Below are 22,039 nucleotides of genomic sequence, written 5' to 3'. Positions count from 1 at the left end.
CTATGCTGGGATCAAGGGGACTAATCTGCTGTGTGGAATGGGATGATGTGAAGGGACTCTGGGCCATAGGATTTTGTTGTGAGTCCCGTTAAACAACGCTCTCCTAAGAGGAAGCCAGTCAGGCTGTAGGAGTAGTGAAGGCTCTGGTAATATTTAGGTAGAGTGTGAAAAAATGCTCCCAGATCAGTAGAAAATGAGGTTGGGTTAGCAGGTTGGGGCAGAAGCCCAAACAATATGGTGCAGGTGAAGAAAGGGTAGGAGGAGGAGGAGAAAGAGAGAGAGAGAAGGAGTAAGGGAGATAGGAAAGGGAAATGAGGGGAAAGTAGAGAGGCTAGTCGAGAGAGAAGAGAGAGAGAGAAGGGAGAAATAATGAAAGAGGAAAGAAGAGAAGGAAAAGAGGAGACAAATGAAAATTAAAGAAAGGAAAGAGGAAAGAAGAGAAAAAAAGACTAGAGGGGGAAAAACAAAGAGAAGAGAAGGAAATGGGAAGGTTTATCCCTGCACACCACCTGCTTAAACAGTCCAACCTGATGGTCATGTGAGAGGGTGGGTGAAGGTGCATTATAGCTCTCTAAAATCACCATCAACCTTTACTGCTCAAAGAGAGATTTTTGACATGGATAACTGTCATTTTTGGAGAGTGTGAATAAAAACATTTTAAGAAAATTTGGCTGCATTTGATTTGCATTCTTTATACATTCTGCATTATGTATATATAATCTAAAATTAAGTGTACATTTCATTTATTATACATGTATTCTTCATTGGACACAAATAAGCTGTGATTGTTATACTCATGCAGCTTTGGAACTGATTTTCTGACTGCCTCACTTTACCAGCAGCTTCACTATATCCACATTGCAACCAATAACCCTGAGTTCCTGTGCACACTCCTGGGTTGGTCTTGGTTCCAGTCATAGCCAGCTTGTAGGCTAGAGGCTGTTGATGCATTCCTGAGCCTCTTTAGAACTGACTTATCTCTGAACAGTGTCCAGATGGTTGATAAAGGTGTTTATGATGCACTTTTAACATCCAAGTAAGGACAGCATCAAGAGTCACTCATTCCCAATGTCCTAACATGTTAGCTATGACATAGATTAATGCAAGCAAAATAATACTTGGATGTGTCGTGGGGTTGTTAGGATGGAGAGATAATCACTTATGATATTATCTATGATACTTTCATTTGTATTATTAGTGATTACATTTTCACACGCAGTATCTTGCCTGGTGTTCACAGATGTCACAAGGCTGACAGAGCAGGTGCGATAACCTTGTTGGGCAAGCAAAAAAGTAGCATTTGGCTATGGTGATTCAAGTTCACACAGGGAGCCCCCATACTCCTCAGCTGCCTAGTTAAATGCTGTTTGTACTCTTGTGAGTAGCCTTGTCCAAGAAGAATGATTATTTCTATGTCATTTCAGAATGGGAACAAAATAATGTAAGGGATGCCCTGACAAGCCCCCAGTAAAAGATTTTGCAGCTGTATATTGCTTGATATACTTAAATTTTTTTTTGTTTTGTTTTAGCCAGAGTTTATTTCTGTGCTCTTTCTCCCTTATCTTTCAAAATTGGGAAAATAATCCTCAAAATTTTAAGGCTAAAGGGCCCCTGGGACCAAGGGTTCAAAATAAAACTGGCTTCAAAACTACTTTCAGTTTTATTAGTGTGTGTAAAACTGACATTGGGTGGTGATTGTGTGTGGTTTTGAAGTTATCCCTTGTTGAAGTGAAAAGACAAAGTGGTAAATCCAGGAGGAGAATCAGGATAGCCAATTTTTGGCTTGCTCTGTGACTCTTGACAAGTCATTTAATATCTATACCTTGTTATCTCCTAAATGCAAACTAGGGCAAACACCAGGGCAGGGGGGACATGGGGCATTGTGATGACCAGGTATCATGTATCTGACAGATTCTGAAACTATTTGTGTGGGAGCAACTTTTCCTTATAGGTATCAGAATGTTGGGTGGATGAACAGGCTCACAGTTCAGATCCCCTTAGGGGATACCATTGAAGGCATTGATTTGGGGTGTTGTACACCAGTTTGTATTCACTGGCTGCTTTGGGGGCTTGGTGATTTAATAAGGGACATACTGTGAGCATAGCTACTGTCTCTGATAGATGCATGTTAATTATCCTCTCATGGCCTCCAAGAGATTGTGGAAGAAAATCTTGAGAAATGACTTTGGATTCTACTCAGACAAAAGGTTTTCTTACAAAAGGCCTATAGTCAAGCACTGGTTATGATTTGATGAGGTATTTCAGGCATATTTTAAGTGTGTGAAACCCGAGGGAATCAAGAAATGTAAGTCTAAAGAGATCGTATTTCTTTCCTATCCATGTATTTCTTCATCAACTTGGCCATGATGCTTTCTTTACACCCTTAAATAAGGATTTTATATAATTTTCTTGAGAAACAGAGTAGTCTCTCAACCCTCCATGATTTTAAAGAACCTCCAAATAATTATTTTAGGATAAAATTTGCTCAGACACTAATTCATATTTCAAATTTATGGTGCTCTTCCCTATTGATTTTCACTCCCTAGGTGATCTCATATGGTACCATGGCTTTAAATACCACCTATGTGCTGACACTTCCATGTTTACATCTCTGGCCTAGACCTTTCCTCTGAACTCCAGGTAATATAACCAGTTCCCTGCCTCACACCTCCACATGGTGTCTAAAATCTCCTCAAGCCTAACATGTCCACAACGAAATTCCCTTTTCCCCCCAGCAAACCTGTTCTTTCCAAAGGCTTCTCCAATTCTGAATGGCAACTGCATTCTTAAGTTACTCAGCCCAAACAGTTGGGGTGACTCTTTATTTCTTCTTATCTCACAGCCCATATTCAGCTCCTCAGCAATTCCTATCAGACTGAGTTTTCAAAAGTTTCAAATGTGGAACCTGACCACTTTTTGCCACCCTCCCACCACCAGGCTGGCCCCAATCCCTGTCACCTTTCCTCTGAATTATTATAGCAATGTTCTAACTGGTCTTCATGTCTGTTAACCCCATAGGATTTCCTGTGTGATCCTTTTGGATCCTTTTAGAATGGAAGTCAGATTATGTCACCCTTCTACCGAAACCTTCTGGAATCTTCCCAACATAAGGACAGTAAAACAAAAGCCCTTAAAATGACTTACAAATTCTGCAGTGCCTATAACCTCCCTCAGCTCCTAATAGTCTTTCTTGTGTTCTGTTCCAGATGCTAGCCTACTTGCTCTTCCTCCATAATGCCAGGTACCCTGTAATCTTGGGTCCTCTGCATTTTCTTGTTTCTTTTCCTTGCAATGCTCATTCACTAGATAGTCTTGTGGTGGATTTTTATACTTGTCTGTCAACATTCAGATTCAGATAATTGCTTCCTCCCTTCCTTGCCATCTTTGGGTTATGGATGGTGAGAAAACTTGGGATAATGCACCGTTACTTGTAGTTCCCTTATATCACATCTTAGCAAATTGTTCTTTTGTAACAAGCCTTCCCTCAATCGTCCTAATTTGAATATGCCATCCTGCTATGGCCCTGAGTGACACAATAATTAATATTATATTTAGCATTCATGGTACTGTAAGTGGCCATTAGGAATAGGCCTATAAATTAGGATTATGATGAGTTTCTCCCAAATTCATAGAGCACAGGGATAATCATCTTGCCAGGGAAGGTGGGACATAGGCACTTCATGGAGTGAAGAGGCATTACTATTACCCAGATCATCACTGATGCTATAAAGGATAAGCAGATGGAGGATGTGGCAGTGGAAGGTCATTATGGCAACAGTAGGGATTATAAAGACTGTGAGTGCACTGACTTATTCTCTCTCTCTCTCCATAGCTTACTTAAGGGGAAAATGAGAGATACAAACTTATATAACACATGTGGAGAACCAGATGGCCTATATGGAAGATTTGAAGGAATTCCTCTTCTCTTACTGTTGCAGGATATATTTGGTGTAGGCACAAGTCCAAAATGTAATTGTAAAGGGTGAGGTATTGCAGAGTTAAATACTCATGTCTGTCAGGTTTCTCTTCTAAAGCAACTGGTAGAAAAGGAGTTGCACCCTGAGGCAGGGAATTGGGACATTTGAGCAGACACTGGGTTGAAAATTTTGACTCTCAAAATTATCCTTTCTGCATCATTCCCTTCCTCTAAGTAATCCTCCTCTGCAGAAAAGTTTTGAAGTGATTTGGCCAAAAGTTGTCGTCTCATAACCTGAGGTTAAAATTAACCTCACAACTCAACTTTGCCACCTGTCACTCCTTCTGACCTAAAATGAGGGTTATTTTACAACATAGCACAGTTTGAGAAGCTTAAGACCTGCCTCTGTGAGGAAGTACATATAGAAAAGGACCGAAGAATTGACTAATCTGTAACACCAGTTGCCTGAAAAGGTTATGTGAGAATGGATTCTAAAGGTTCTAGAGCAGGGGAGAAAACTGTAAGGCTGGATCAGGTCAACATCATCATGTGGGCCCACTTAACTGACAGTTAGATGGAAAGTGTTATCTCTAGGACCTGGAAATGGCACTAATAATCTATAAGGTTCCTTAATCAAAATTCTAGACTGATGTGTGGAACTTGCTGGTATATTGAAGAGGAAAGAGTCTTATAATTATGTTTATTCCAACAGATAAGTATTGGAATAAAGATATTATAAATAAAACTGCTTAGTCACTTCCTGGTCATATCCTTCCGGAGTACTCAGAGAATTCATCATTTATCATAGCATTAAGAAATGCATTGTTTCACATCAGAATGAAAGTATCTGTGATGGTTCCTCTTGCACTGCAGGTAATGGAGAAGATGATGCAATGTAATTGGGTATGCTGATCTTACTATGAATAATGGAAATCTCAGATTTGTAGAGGACATTTAATAACAATTCATTGTCAGAGAAGGGGTGGGTGCTATTACTATAATAAGCCACAGGATTTGAATGGTAGTCATGAAATTTGCATTTGAGGAATCTGTGACAATGCTTAATTGATGAGGGAATTCCTAGTAATAAAATAAATGGTAACCTATGTACAGGATTTTGACATATGTAAGAGGGAAAAGTTTTGGTCCACAGTACAGAAACCTAACTCAGATTGTTACAGTAAACTTCATGCCTTTGATACAATGTCTAAATCTAAGTTGGTTCATATACCTGCAGTCTCTTAACTAAGGAGTAGTCTGGGTCTCTTTAAAGACAGACATTTGGTATGGAGCTACCAATCCTATGACTCTTTACCCAAGACTTCCCTGGGAGACCTGAAGTCATTTATTGTGGTGACCATTCATGGAGAAATGGGTAAATGCCCAGACAGCTCCACATTCTGATGAGCAGAAGGATGGGGAAAAATACTGCAATTAATTCCCTTATCCAGAAAGTTTAACATAATTAATATTTTTAGGAAGAGACAAAATCCCTGTATTGACCTGCTGACCTATGAAGTGGGAGCAGGGGAGGGATGTTATAGTAGAAAAGATCAAGTAGAAATCCCAGAAACTGCCTCCAACTCTACCTGCTCTTCCTCCCATAACACCAAAAGCAATATTCAATTCCTGGAGATATTGCAGAGATTACTGTTGTTATCAAAATTTTGAGAAACAAAATGGCTATACTTGCCATATATTACTTAACATTACCCTTTGAGGTTGCTAAAAAAGTCAGATATATTATGAAGAATAATAGTAGACTGTAGCAAATTTGATTGTGTGGTGATAATATTTGCAGCAGTGCTATCATTCTATCAGAATGGTGCTATCAGAAACAGTTTGCATTTACATGGCAGAGAGTACAGCATACTTCCACTATTTTGCCCAAGGGCTATGTCAACTATCTTACTCTATGTTGCAACCTAGATGGACCTTAATCATCTTGTTATTTCACCGAACATCTCACCTGTCTACTACATAATGATGACATTGTTAACTGGGTCTGGTAAGTAGGAAGTGTCAAGCACTCAAGTTACCTTAATAAGATGTATGCATTCTAGACCATTAGGAATAAAAAGTATGAAATCTCAGGGTCTAAAATATGATTGAGCATAATGTCATCTTTTTTCTGAAGTAAGGAAGAAGCTGCTACATTTTACACAACACTCACCACTTAGAAAATGGTATACATCGAAAACCAGTCAGGATTTTGCAGACGACACCTCTATTTGGGGATGAGCCTCTCACCATTTATTGGCAAATCATAAGGCTACAATTTTTGAGTGGGACCTGTAGGAAGAATGGGCTTGGTAGCAGGTCTGGGTTGCAACACAGGTTGCTCTGTTATCTGGGCCTAATGATACAGGACACTATAAATAAAGGGAGCATTTGTGGCAGACAAGATATTCGTTGAGCCTCTGGCAAATTCTCAGTAGGAAAATCACAACACAGGGACCTGGAATGAGGCCATGTCCTTCTTTCTTGACAACTATTTTCCATTTGAAAAACAGCTCCTTTCTTGCTAGCAGGTTCTGAGAGACACTAACCACTTGACCATGGGATAGAAAATGACCTTGCAATCTGAACACTGTGTATATGGGTATCAGCTGGCCTACAGAATTTAAAGTTGAACATAAATGATAAAATTGAAATAGTATATACACATCCAGTCCTGAGCATCTTCACCAGTTATAGGGGCTGGTGGTTCCGATTCATATTGTATCTGCTTCTCTTGCTTTGTCATCTTTTCCTCATCCACACCTATGACTGCACGGAGAGTTCAAAAATAACTACTTACTTGTGGAGGCAAAGCAGGGGCCCGATTTATGGATTGACCTCCACAATTTGCTGGCACCAGATGAAGAAGGACAGATACTACACAACAATCACACTCAGTGGTGACCTTGAAAGACAGGTGCCAGTATGATGGAGTCACTAACACTCCATGAAAGTGCCACAACTGATGGAATTTCATATGTCCCCCGAGATGAGAACAAGTACTTTTCAGCTGGATGAAGGAAAACAATAAATGATGAGGGGCGAAGCACGTAGGCTTTGTTCAATATCTTTCATTTGAAGTTGCAGGTCAACTTTCCCACCCTGCTTAACTTTGATCTGTGTCCTGGGAGAATGATGTGTGTAGGCTACATCCTGGGCTTCTCTGAATTTTAGCTGGGTATGGCCAGTAGGGATCTCAGGCAGGAGATTGGAACTAGAGAGACTGTGTATTCCCATGCCTCTTCTCTTATGAATTCACTTTAAACCACCCTTGATTCAATATCATTGTTTATTTCAAGGTAACTTTTTTTCTGTATGACTCTATCCTTTTGTGTTCTGATCTGGTCCTTCCTCTTGTCTTTTTAGGCCTATGGGAAATTATAGTACTGTTCTAACCAGCTCTGAGTTACTGCACAACCCTTGTGGTTCTGATCCACTGTACCTACACCTTTGGAAATAGAACCTTAATTTAAAAAAAATCCTCTAAGATTTTCCAATTTGAGAGTGCCATCTGTTTCCTATTGGGAAATACACCTCAGGCAGTCTTCTTTCCTCTTAACTGTATGCTGTTTCATTATTTAGAGCTAATGTATTTGCAAGTGACAAAAATATTCCAACTAACCTTGCTTAAGTTGAATAAAGCTAGGGATTTATTAGCTTGCATCACTAGAAAGTCCAAGGGATAATTCTGTGTTCAGGCATGGTTGATTCCAAGAGCTCACATGATGTTGGCAAGGTTCTCCCCCTCTCCTGGCTCTACCTTGCATTCATTCCTTTCCATTTTAGGCAAGTCCTTTCCACAAAGTGACAAATATGGACACTGGTTCTGGCTAACAATGTCTTTACAGATTGCAATCTTAGGAAAAAGAGCATGAGAGATACTGCAAGTGTCCTAACATACACCGTGATGTGATTCCAATGGTGAACTGTTGGATGTACTTGAGACTGCTTCCCTGGCTGGCTTCATGTTGGCACTCACATAGAATAAATTAACAAACCCACTGCATTTTGGCAGAGGAGTGGCTGTGAATAGAAAAGAACATTGCCTGGCTCAGAGGAGATCCGTCTCCCAATCCTTCATTGGAACTGATCCTCTTTGAAGTATAGATTTGAAAACAGAAGAATATTGATAGTAGAGTGTATAGGGCAAACCAAGGGCAGCTTCTCTTTTAACTGAAATGCTTGTCTTGCTAGAATACAGTGTCACTTGTCTGCTTCAGAATAAAAGCTGATTTAGCAAATCCATTTGGAATGGCCTCTCAGACTCAGTTGGATTGCCAAATTCAATAATATTGTAAAGAGGGATTCCCTTGGGTGAACCATGAAGTAGAACTGTTCAAAAGACTTCATAAAAGACAAGAAAGCCCTTTGCCAACTTTGTGTTTCTTCTTTGGCAACTGTGTTGTAAATAATGACTTAAAACAGTTTGCTTGAATTTTTGGAATGACAGTGGATGTAAGGGAACAAGCTTGTCTGGGATGGTGGGTGTATTTCACCTTCCATAATACATAATGCATGATACAGCTGGATTATAGCAGCAGAGGGACCAGACAGGTAGGGTGGAGTGAGCTCCTGAAGGGAACAGCCCCCATTTGCATACTTAGTAGAGCCAGAGGAAACCTGTGTGATTTCTTATTGAAGCACAATGTGAGAGTGGCAGGCATGAGAGACAGCCTTGGCTTTCATTTTGGTAGACTGATGTTATAGCTGCCTACGAAAGAAGTGCCTGGGGTCTAGACTAGGAAATTCACAGTTTACTGGAAAGAAAGTAAGACAAAGAAATAAAGAAACAGCTCTGTGCTGAAAACAGAATAATATATGCTAAGAAATAGTAGACAGAATTCATTTGCCTTTTAGATTCTTGTTTGCAATACATGGAACCAGGAGCCAAAGTACTGTAGAAACACACACTGCATCTTTCACGGAACAGATAACATTCTGTGACTGGAGCTTTTGGCATGTTTGTTAAATTCTTCATTTATTATTATGTATTTAGTACCTACTCTGAAAATGAGTGTGAGATAGTGGAAAAATAGTTTTGTGGGTTTGTTTTTTGTCCTGCAAGATAGGTTTTAAATACCTGTTCTGTCCCTTACTAGCTTCGTGCTTTGAGCCAAATATCTGAACTTCATGCATAAAACACAGCACACAATTCCTAGCTCTCAGGATTTTTGTAGATCTTACATTGGATCCCGAGTACAAAGTGGTGGCCTAATTATCACTCAACAAATGGTTGTTGCTCTTATTACCAATCCCTTAATCAGGAAAGATCTTTGCTAAAACCAAAGCAGCATCATAGTTATAGTTAGTTGACGTGTATGTCAATATTTACTCCTACCCACCTACCCTACTTTAAATTATTTAAACAAATGGAACATGTGAAGTTTCACCATCTCGGACTTTCCAGCCTAGTCAAGGAAGGGGTTTGTGGTTTTTCTGTGGTCTGGTTTAATCCCCCATGGGGATCTCAAGGTGGCATATACATCACACAATGCATTGGAGGGGACGTAGCTTACCTCTGCTGAGATCTGCAAATCTAGATGTTGGAAATTTCTGCTCTACACCATGGACTTGTTCCCATACATTTCAATAGCTCCAATATCTTCACTGTGTATTTAAATGTCGATGTAGTGTGACCTCTGGATCTCCCCTCATTTTTCCACCAGTTAAAGCTGCCAGTAGAGAGCTTTTTGTTTTTACATTACCAGATTGGTGAGAGAGGTACACTTCAATGGCATTTATCTGTTCTCTTTTAAGGGAGTGAGTGAACTCGGAGAATGGTGCTACAGCAAGTGTACCAGCAGGGGGCAGGTGTGAGTTAAGGGCAAGAGTCTTTTTAACTTTTATGCACATCATTTTAAAAAATGATTACAACAAATTATATTTTCCTTATGGTTATTGGATGACTTTGGCTTGTTACCCAGTTTAAAATATGACTTACGGAAATCATATTTCGAAATCTGGAACTAGAATCCAATGTTAGAAACTGCTTTTCTTGGGTGCCTGGGTGGCTCAGTCGGTAAAGCATGGGCCTTCTGCTCAGGTCATGATCCCAGGATCCTGGAATCAAGTCCTGCATCAGGTCTCTTGCTCAGAAGGGAGTCTGCTTCTCCCTCTGCCTGCTGCTCCCCCTGCTTGTGCCCTCTCGTGTTCTCTCTCTCAAATAAATAAATATAATCTTAAAAAAACAAAGAAAAACCATGTTTTTTTGATCATTTCTAAAAATTAACATATAAGGTATTATTTGAATCATCAGTCTTATACAATTCACAGCACTCATCATAGCACATACCTTCCCCAATATTCATAAGTCAGTCACCTTATCCCCCTCCCACATCTTCCCCCAGTAACTCTGTTTGTTTCCTGAGATTAAGAGTCTTTTACGGTTTGTCTCCCTCCCATGTCCCATCTTCTTGATCATTTTTTAACCAGACAAAGTACATGGTGACTGGCATTTGTGGATGTATTCATTTTGGAAAATTTCTGTTTGCTTTGTGCTAATTCTAATTTAGAGCAAAGTATCCTGTTCTCATTTTCTTCTCAGTTATCTTACATTTGTAACTACTTTTCGATTTTCCTAGTTATGTAAAAGGATATCTTGAGATGTACGTTAAAGCAACAGCAAACAGGAACATAATTGTGCAAAGCAGAAGTATCTCATTTAAGTTACTTTTTGACAAGTTAGTTTAAGAAGTCAAGAATGACTTTTAAAACTAAAAAACATTGGTTTTAATTAGTCAATGTATTTCTCTATTCAAAACCTATATACAAGGGGTGCCTAGGTGGCTTAGTTGTTAAGAGTCCATCTTTGGCTCAGGTCATGATCCCAGGGTCCTGGGATCAGAGCCCCGCATCGGTTCCTTGCTCAGCAGGAGGCCTGATTCTCCCAGTCCCAGTCCCTCTACTTGTGTTCCCTCTCTTGCTGTGTCTCTTTCTGTCAAATAAATAAATAAAATCTTTTAAAAATGTGAGACATTTTGAGGTTGTAAAGAACAGAGGCATACTCAAGGTACCAAAGGTCAGTGTTCTCAGGGAGCATATAAAGAAGAGTGCATAAAGTCTTTAGAACATCATTAGGGAAAGCAGAGTAGTTCTGATGACCTGGTTGTTCAGCAACTACCAGCTGGTGGTGTCCATAAATGTTCTATCACTACAATGTGTCAGACATTTCATCTCTGTTTCAACTGCTTCAACCTCTCCTACCATTAAGGACAACTGAATTAATGTGGAACTCAAACTTTGTAAATTTAATCCTGTGAAGGGAGACAACCACAGAGACAGACTGTGGGACAGAAACAGAGTGAGGAGATATGGTTTGATGCCCTTTATGAAAACTTCTTATGCTTCAAAACACCTGGTCAACCTCTGGCTCAGGGTGGGGGGTAAGGAGTGGTGGGGACATCCTTTGTTCTAATCAGCTGTGGGCCAGAAGAGCAGGTCATCTATACAGAGCATGAGATCACATGCCTGAGGGGCCATCTGGTATAAATGATGGTGTCCTTTTATGTCTTTTCTAAATAGAGGACATTGTCATGGTAAACATTCAAAACAAGAAGGAGTCCTCTACAATACATGTCATTAAATCAAAATACAGAATCTAGAACCTTCCAGGAACTTAAAACACGTACGGTATTTCACAGCCATTAAGACAGCTGATGTTAAAAAAGAAACCTGGTAAATAACATGTGTAAGTGAGGATGTAGGGAAATTGGAACCCTTGTGCCTTGTTGGTAGGAATATAAAATGGTGTGGCTGCTAGGGAAGACGGTATGAGTACTCTTCAAGAAATTAAAAATAGAATTACCGCATGATCCATCAATTCCACTTCCGGGTATATATCCAAAAGAATTGAAAGCAGATTTTCAAGATATCCCCCCTTCCCCCCACGCAGAGCGGCATTTTTACTAACAGCCAAAAAAGTCTTCGTACCAGCACTGGCGAGCAGGGTGTGGTGGTATAGTGTGCACTCCCTGGAACCAGGCTGCCTAGGCTCCACTCTTACCTCTAGCATCCAAGAACGGTGTGATCCTCAACAACTTAACCTCTCCCAGCTTCAGCCTCCTGATCTGTAAAACAGGGATAGTAACACTATGTACCTCCTAAGATTGTTGTGAGGATTACTTGAGTAAATAGCTTAGAGTAATGGCTGGAACAAAACAAGTGTTCCAGAAATGGTAACTATTCTTACAATTTGAGAATGCATAAAATGTGATACTTTTCTTCTTAAATGAATTTAATAGATCAAAGTGACTTTGGTAGGTACATCTTCCTGTACAGTCTGAAATAAAGAATTTCTAATGGGAAGTCCCAAGGTCCTAAATGTGAAAGAACAAAAACTCTTTGCCTTGGGAACATAATAGGTTGGTTTCGTTAGGTCAGATGCATCTATATATAAACCCATATATTGTAATCTGTTAGTTTAGCGGTATTTTTTTGCATGTGATTATTTTCGATTTTGCCACTAAATGTATTTCCACATTGGATATTTTGTTTTCTCAGACTCCGTCCAACTATCCTCTCTCAGTTATTCTGGCTTTGTATTTATTGTAGCAAGCTTCTGAAACATGTCTGGGCATATCTAATTTGGCAAACCAGACGAGGCTAGACACAGAAGGATCATATTTGCATAATGGCCACAGTAACAGCTAAACTTAAAACATTTTCTTTTGCATAACAATGACATTCAAATGATTGTGCCGCTCAAGAAAAAGCAGTAAACTAACCGGGTCAGGTGTCCTAGTTCAATGTAACATACTGTGGTCCTTTTCTCCTGAACATACCTAATGAGGTTCTTGTTTATCCACTTTTTTCATGTCAGAATCCGTATAGAACATCTCACATGACTGTGTATGCGTGAGCTTGTTTGTGCATGAGATTCTTATTTAAAACAAAAGAATCTGTTTTCCTGATTTGGTTTGACTCTTTCTGAAATTATTTTCTCAATTTGTATTCTTATTGATGTAATTTAAATAATATTTAAAAGCCTAGTAAATATGCATCTATGAACAGTAATCATAACAATTTGTATCAATGTATACTATGGTTTTAGAGTCATGTGATTTCAAAGGTTTTTTTTTTTTTTTAATTAGATATATTGGAATATAGGAATTGAATTCCACAATTCCAATATAAATTGGCTGCCACAATGTCATGTTTTTCAGTGGCATAGGGAAAAATCTGAACATACAGTCTTTGATGTGTTCTTTTTTCCCTGAACAGTAGTTATGAGAGTGAGATTTGGCATCATATAGATCTAGGGCACTGCTTTGCCATTTACCAGTTGTGTCACTTTGGGAAAGCCAACTTTCTAGCCTTCACTTTGTATAGGCTGGAGCACTGATATATATATAAAGTGGAGCACTGATACCTATATCTGGTTACAAGGGTGATCACAAGGATTGAGTATGAAAATGTGGAGTACGTCCTCTGTCTTCGGGTGGCTTGATGCCGTGGTGGTAACAGGGCTAGAAGTAGCTCCAGACTTACATCTGACTGGTTAAATAACTCAAAGAAAGAGAACTACAAAAGACAAAGGATGATACTTCTGTGTCTCAGATCAAATGTACAGTCCACAAAACAATCCATGTGGCCAGAGGGAAGGAACAGATGAAATGGCCAGGGTCTCTTGCCTCCTATATTTTTTTTTTTAAGAATTTGTTCTTTTAAGCTGTACTGAAATGTAATCTACAATTAATCAAGTTCACCCATTTTATGTGTATCATTTGATGAGTTTTGATGAATGTATCTTTTTTTTTTTTTTTAAAAGATTTTATTTATTTGACACAGAGAGACACAACGAGAGAGGGAACACAAGCAGGGGGAGTCGGAGAGGGAGAAGCAGGCTATCCACTGAGCAGGGAGCCCGATGCGGAACTCGATCCCTGGACCACGGGATCATGACTTGAGCCAATGGCAGATGCTTAATGACTGAGCCACTCAGGTGCCCCAATGAATCTATCTTAATGTGGAACCACCACCAGATCCAGGTATAAGACATTTCCATCACCTCAACATCACCTCAACAAATTCCTCTGTGCCTCTTCAGTCAAGCACTTCTTTAGTCCCAGCCTCTGGCTACCTAGGATCTACTTGCTGTCACTATAGTTTGATCATTTCTTAGAATTTTACATGAATTGACTCAAATATCTTCGTTTATTTAGAATGCTAAATGCTTTTCAGATTCATCCATGCTGCTGCCTATGTAAGTAATTCTTTTCTTTTTCTTAGTCGTAATCTATTGTACAGATACAGCCACCCAGCGTGCTTCTCCATCACCATCTGAGGAATTTGGGTTGTTTCCAGTGTTTGCTTATTATGAATAAAACTAGTATGAATTTTCATTACAAGTCTTGGTATAGATGCATGGGTTTTCTTGGGGGGAGGGGAAGAGGAAACACCCAAGAGTGACATTTCTGGGTCATATAGTAGGTACATGTTTAATTTAATATGAAACTGTTGGGCTGTTTTCCAAAGTGTTTCTATAATTTTTCCTTCTAACTAAAGATTGTTGGCGTTCATCCTTGCCCATACTTGGCATGGTAATTTTTTTTGAAGTTTTAGCTACTGGGTTGGGTGTGTAGATATGTGTAATTGTCATTTGCATTTCCATAATAAATAATGGGGCTAAGCATTTTATAATATCCTTATTTGTTGGAGTTTCTGTTTGCACTTTTCTCTTTTTAAAAAACTGTGTTGTATATCTTCCTATTATCAACTATTAAATATTCTACATATGTTTAGAATACAAGCTCTTTATCAGATACAGGTTTTGAAATTTTTCCTGATACCCTGGTTTGTCTTTTATCTTCTTAATGGAGTTTCTTGAAGAGTAAATTTGTTTAATTTAATATTAGTTATCATTTAAATATTTCATACATTTTATATTTCATCAGATAAGTCTGTTTTTTCTTCAAGGTCACATGGATTTTCTCCTATATTTTATTTTAGCAATTTTAAAATTTTATCCATTATGTTTACATCTATAATCTGCTGTGAGTTATTTTTATATGGTGTGAGATAAAGGTACAGTTCATTTTATTGCATATAATAAAACAGGGTCCCAACATCATTTGCTGAAATATAATTATTCTCTACTGAATTATGCTAGCCTCTACCTTGGAAATCAATTTGCTATATATGTGTCTATGTCTACTTCTTGATTCCCTACTATGTTAAATATGTTCATCTGTATTTGTGTAAATATCATACTCTTGATTAACTTTCAGTTTTTATTAAGTTTTATAATGAGGTGGTGTAAGTCCCCCCAGTTTATTCTTCTTTAAAATATTATTTTAGCTATTTTTGATCTTTTAATTTACATATAAATTCCAGAATCAGTTTGATAATTTCTGCTAAAATCTGTTGGGATTTGGGGGAGAATTGACATCTTAAAAATACAAACTTCTAGTACATGAGCATGATTTATTTCTTCCATTTATTTTATTTTAAAAATTATTTAAATTCTATTAGTCAACATGTAGTACATCATTAATTTCAGATGTAGAGTTTAATAATTCATCATACATAAGATATACAACACCAAGTGCTCATCACACCAGGTGCCCTCTTTAATGCCCATCATTCATTTATTTTAGAAAGATAGAGAGAGAGAGAGAGAACATGAGCAGGAGGGGCAGAGAGAGGGGGAAAGAGAGAATCTCAGGCAGACTCTGAGCTGAACACAGGGCCCAAAGTGGTGCTCTATCTCATGACCCTGAGATCATGACCTGAGCTGAAGACAAGAGTTGGACCCTTAACCTATCATACCACCCAGACACCTCTATTTTAGTTCCAAATTTCTCTCAGCATTGCTTTGGAATTTTTCAGAGTACAGGTCTTAATACACATTTTGTTAGCTATATCCTTAATACTTTAAATTTTTATACTATTATAAATGATACATTTAAAATTTTTAATTTCTGGTTGTTCATTACTAATAAATAGAACTATATGAAATATTTGTGTTAACTATGTATCCTGTGATCTTGCTAACTCAGATATTAAATTTTAAAATATTTTCATAAATTACTTAGAATTTACCTCTTGGACATTCATGTTATCTTCCTTTTCAATCTGTATGCCTTTTATTTCTTTTTCTTGATGTAATGCTCTTGTTAGGACATCTAATACAATGCTTAGTAGAAGTGATGATGTAGACATCTTTGCCGCATTCTCAATCTTAGAGAAGCATTCAGTTTTTACCATTAGGTACAGTATTGGCTTTAGGTTTACACAGATGCTTTTTATCAAGTTGAGGAGAACTTCTTCTATTCCTAGCTTGTTTGAAGTTTTTCAGTAAATGGATATTGAATTGTGCAATGTGCCTTTTCTGCGTCTGTTGAGATGGTCACGTGAGTCTTTCTTTCTTAGTTTGATTATATGGTGAATATTTGATTTTGAATATGTATAGTAAAACAATCTTGTATCCCTGAAATAAATCATTCTTTGTCAGGATGTATTATGCATGAAATTGATTTGCTAAAATCTTATGGATTTATGTGTCTGTATTCATGAGAGATGTTAACTGATAGTTTTCTTTTTTGCCATATCTTTGTCTGTTTTGGCTATACGGCAATGAAAGCCTTGTGAAATGTTTTGTGAAGTGTTTTCTTCTTTATTTTCTGGAGCACTTTTGTGTAGAATTGGGATTTTTTTCTTCCCTCAATATTGGTAGTGTTCACCAGTGAAGCCATCTAAGCCCTGAGTTTTCTTTGTCCGAAGATTTGTAAGTACACAATTATTTTCTTCGATTCCTATAGAGCTATTTCTTCTTGAGAAAGCCTTGGCAGTTGGTAATTTTCAAGATATTTGTTTATTTCACTTAAGTTGTCCTATTTATTGGTATATAGTTGTTTATAATATTCCCTTATTATCTTTTTTATTCCTCTAGCTTCTGTAGTGATGTCTCCTTTCCAATTCTAGGTATTTGAATTTTTGTCATACCCCACCACCCCCAGATCCTCTTTACTTCTTGAGAAGATTTATCAACATTATTAATCTTAAAACAACAACGTAGGGGACTATATCAAACTACAAAGCTAAGCACAGGAAAAAACCAACCAAACCAAACCAAACCAACAAACAAAAAAACCAACCAAAAAAAAAGGCAACTTATAAAACAAAGGAAAGCATTTGTAGATCATCTATTACATAAAGAATTAATATCCAAAATATATACTCACGTATTTATATAGCCATTCCAGCTTTCTTTTGATTATTGTTAACATGTACTTCCTCTTATATCTTTTTACTTTTAACATTTTTCAAGTAGATTTCTTATAGGAAACCTACAGTTGGTTTTGTTTAGTACAATTTGACAATCTTTATCTTTAAATTGGTGTGTTTGGATCATTTAGATTTATTTTGGTCAAATTCCTCCTCTCCTTTAACAGTGTACCATGTATCATATTTTGAGGGCAACAACTGTTAAAACTTCACATTATAATTATTTCTCCTTACTCTGATTCTAGGCTGAAGAAGCAAATTTATTGTTATTATTTTGCATTTCATTGGTTTTCTGCAGCACCATAATGTATTGACAACTAACAAGATCCACTATAGTCTGACTCAAAGTTACATTCCCCATCATAAAGCTATCTATTGATAGTCCTGATTACACAGCTGTCTTTATAATCAGGGTCAGCCCCAGGAAACTAATCCCTTGGAGTGTGCTGCTGTTCCTCATAGCTGAGGTTTGTGCCTTCGAACATGATTAACCCCCTGAGATATTACCACCCTTGGAGGTCCTAAATGGGTGTTCTGCCTTCTCAGACAACACTGTTTTTGCTGTAACTAAAACAGGAGCTGGTTCTAAATGACTGTTTCTTGAACAGTGGCCTATGGAGCATTTATATTAGAATCATCCGGGGTATGTCTTGTAGTGTAGATGCCTGGACATAAACTCAGACTAATTGAATTTGTCTCTGGCAGGTAGGTCCCAGGAATCTGTAGTTTAATACATTTCCCAGGTGATTTTCATGCACATTCAAGTTTATGTTATGAACTCTGATAATTAAAGAAAGGCATCCTCTGTATTTATAGTAATATTTATAAATTTTAGGTGTGTGTTACTATATTAATGCTATAGAGAGCATAAACACAGGCAAAAATAATGTTAAAACGTTGAAACTTAAAATAAATAAAATTAGAAGTTCTGATATGTCTATATTCTAATGGTTGTATTGTATTCATTCAGTTTGGACATCCCTGTTCTAAACCTTAGGGCAGCTGGGTAAGTTGAAGGCTATTCTCAGTAATTTTATAAAGAGAAACCTAGCACAAAGTCTCTGAATGAATTAATGGGAGTATTGTTTTTCAACCATGACAATGTTCAGGGTACACCCCAGACAATTAAATATGAACCTGGGATAGGACTCAGGCAGTATTAGTATTTGACTATTTTTAAAAGTTTCCCATGCAGTCAAAATGTGCAGAAAGGTTGAGAATTTGCCATTATAACAATGCTTCTTAAACTTCAACATGCATAGGAATCACCTGGAGAGCTTGTTAAAACACAGATTCTTGGGCTCTCTTTGCAAACAGGCTTCGAAGAGGCTGATTTTGTGTTTTTAAACAAATTCCCAGGTGGAGCTGATGTTACAGGTTTAAACTCTACTCTCAGTAGCACGGTAGTAAAGTGATGGTGCAGCATCTCTGAACTTTCAGATAGCTCTTCACCTGTACTAATACTGCCTACCTTGTAGTAATTAAAAATTAAGATTCAGCTTATGCCTATATCAGTGAATTATTCCTTTGGGGATGTAATAATTACTTAAAAATAATTTCATCATAGGCTCTATCTTACATATTTCAGGAAGACCAATTATTTCTCTGTTATAGTGGGTCATCCTGAAAATAAATTCTGTGATCTAAATTAATTAATATCATGTCCATATGCTCTTTGCCATGTGATAACCAAGATACACCAACAAGTTTATTGACTTACCTTTCCTCCTTTACCGAATTTTTTGTTTAATATCATGTATTTTTGATACAAGAGTGAGCCTGATTCTTCAATTGCAGGTCCTTACTTTTTCTGGAATTAGGTCTTCCTGGACTTTGTTGGTACCAATTCTCAACTCTTAAAAGTGGAGGCAGAAGAAATCAGAGTGAAGACATTCCGTTCTAGCCTGAATTTGCCATTAATTCTCTGTGTATGTCTAAAAATTTATGTTCAATTTTCTGGGCCTCGTGTTCTTCATCTATAAAATAAGGAGTTGGACAAGTTCTTTTTTCAGTTCTAAAATTGTCTTCCCTATAATTTTACAAAATACTGGACCCAGAACAAAAATGTTATTATGTGAGTTTGTGTTGATTCAGTAATTCAGTACACTAAAAAAAAAAAAAAAAAAAAAAAAAAAAAGTTGAAATTCTTAGCTCTCTGGAGCTTTACTTGTCAGCTTTTAGGGCAGAGCAAGTACAATTAAAATGGGTATGGTTTCATGGCAGCTTTGCTGGATCCTGCTGTGGCAAGAAAACGTCTCCACAGAATCTTCTTCAACTATGAAAATCATCAGTTTCAATCTTCCTTTGGCAAAACAAAAGGACTCTGTTATGCTGGCAGATATTATATTCTTCTGTATGAAATTCAATGTGCCAAATAAAGGAACTGGATAACATTAGTGCCAGCTTAAAAAAGGAAGATTAATGATTTTCAATAGGTTACAAATTAGAGCTTCTAATCTGCTATCCCCAGGTAGGACTGACATGAAGCAGTTGCAATGAAGGGGTTTAGTATTTGACTAATTTTAAGGCCTAACAACCTAGTAATACACAATGCTTGGGAAAAATAGAAGCATTTTAGGTGTTTTAAAGAAAAGAAGTGGAAAAAAAGAAAGAAAAGAAGTGGATTATAAAAACTTATGATCACTTGACAATTCCACTTCTGGATATGTTTCCTGAGGAAATAATTAGGCACATGGTAAAAGTTGTGTTCATGAAGATGCTGAGGATAGGGTTATATACACACACACAAGAGGAAAAGAGTGGAGCAGCCTAATGTCCAATAATAAACCAGTTAAGTGAATCACTCCATTCGCAGGATTGGATAATATGAAGACATAAACTGTATTGTAATGATTATACAAAAACATGGAAAGAATAGTTATAATATGTTCATTGATGAATTCCAAGTGCAGAATATGTCCTATAATGACCATGATACAAAATCATGAGTATCCAAAAGGTGGAAAGAAACTATCCAATATGCAGTAGTTACATAAGACTGAAGGGGTCATGGGTGACTTTTTCCTCCACTTTCCCAACTTTCCATAATGTTTATGTGTTATCTATCTGTCACAGTGGTTCAGAGCACAAATGTTGCAGCTGCATGCCTGTATTCAAACCTGGCCCACCTCTTACCTGGGTGAATTTGGACAAGTTCTGAAGTGAGTATAAATTCTGAAATGAGTGTAAATTTAGCAACTCTCTCAGAGGTTGTGAAGATTTAATGAATTAATATATGAAAAATCACATAGATGGGAGGATATGGCATATGGCAAACATTATAAAAGTGTTTGCTATTTATTATTTTTTAAAATAATTTATCTTATCTCATCTATAATGTCTTTTCTATTGATAGAAACACTGCATTTATTTTTTAAAGATTTTATTTATTTATTGACAGATATATCACAAGTAGGCAGAAAGGCAGGCAAAGAGAGGAAGCAGGCTCCCCGCTGAGCAGAGAGCCCGATGCAGGGCTTGATCCCAGGACCCTGGAATCATGACCTGAGCCAAAGGCAGAGGCTTTAACCCACTGAGCCACCCAGGCGCCCCTCCATCTTTTTTTTTTTTTTGATAAAAACAATATAAAAATTGATTCATCAAATCACTTGGTCCCTTTGACACATATATACCAATTCCACACAACTCAGGAAAAATTACTGGTAAGTTTATGTAGTTTATGCACAGTCCCTGCTCTACTCAGACTCTCATTAGATCTTATTTCTTGGAAAGTTTCTTATTTGCAGTTAGCCACACCAATAGATTCATATGATTTATAGGCACTCACACAAATTTGAGGTTTGGTGATTACCACTGGGCTTAAACTGAGACATTTGGCTTATTTTTGCTTGAGTCTCAGAAACTCCAGAATTCTCTGGATGTCTTTGACATGCTATGATCCTGGTCAGCAAATGAAGAAAGCTTATATGTTTGACAACAGTCCACCATAGGCAATCTCATTTCAAAAATTGCTGGGAACTAGAATCTGACTTTAGTTGTTCTAAACTCCTTGGCACAGAATTTTTTTCCATAGTTATAAGGCAATACAGAAGAACCAAAACTCAAACTCATTAAAAATCAGATAAGAAAAAAAACTTTTAAGCAAACCTTTAAAATGATAGAATCATTGGAATATTTGGAAGTAGATGAGACTGAGTTATTGATAAATACTAGTAGTGACATGAATATATTTCTAATATTTAAAATTTTTATTTTATTTATTTTTTAAATAAGATTTTATTTATTTATTTGACAAGAAGAGAGACTTCCTGAGAGAGAACACAAGCAGGTGGAGTGGGAGAGGGAGAAGCAGGCTTCCCGCTGAGCAGGGAGCAGGATGCTGGGCTCAATCTTAGGACCCTAGGATCATGACCTGAGCTGAAGACAGAGACTTAAGGACTCAGCCATCCAGGAGCCACTAATATTTAAAAACTTTAAATCAGAAGAAAACTCCTAGCTCCACTGCTCCTTTGTCCTAATCGAGCTCCTCAGAGGCAACAACTTTTATTTTTCAGTTCTTACTATTGTTGTTACTTCCATGTATTTTTAAAAATTTCTTTTAAGTGTACCAGAATTCACTGTTTATGTACCACACCCAGTGTTCCATGCAATATATGCCCTCCATAATACCCACCACCAAGCTCACCCACTCCCCTCCCCTTCAAAACCCTCAGATTGTTTTTCAGAGTCCATAGTCTTTTATGGTTCATCTCCCCTCCAATTTCCCCCCCCCACCCTTCTCCTCTCCATCTCCCCTTGTCCTCTGTGTTATTTCTTATGCTCTACAAAAAAGTGAAGCCATATGATAATTTACTCTTTCTGCTTGACTTATTTCACTCAGCATAATCTCTTCCAGTCCTGTCCATGTTGATACAAAATTTGGGTATTCATCCTTTCTGA

This window comes from Mustela lutreola, chromosome 1 (genome assembly GCF_030435805.1).
Source record: "Mustela lutreola isolate mMusLut2 chromosome 1, mMusLut2.pri, whole genome shotgun sequence".
Lineage (NCBI taxonomy): Eukaryota > Metazoa > Chordata > Mammalia > Carnivora > Mustelidae > Mustela > Mustela lutreola.
The sequence above is the reverse complement of the archived record's forward strand: the minus strand, read 5'-3'. Positions refer to the sequence as shown.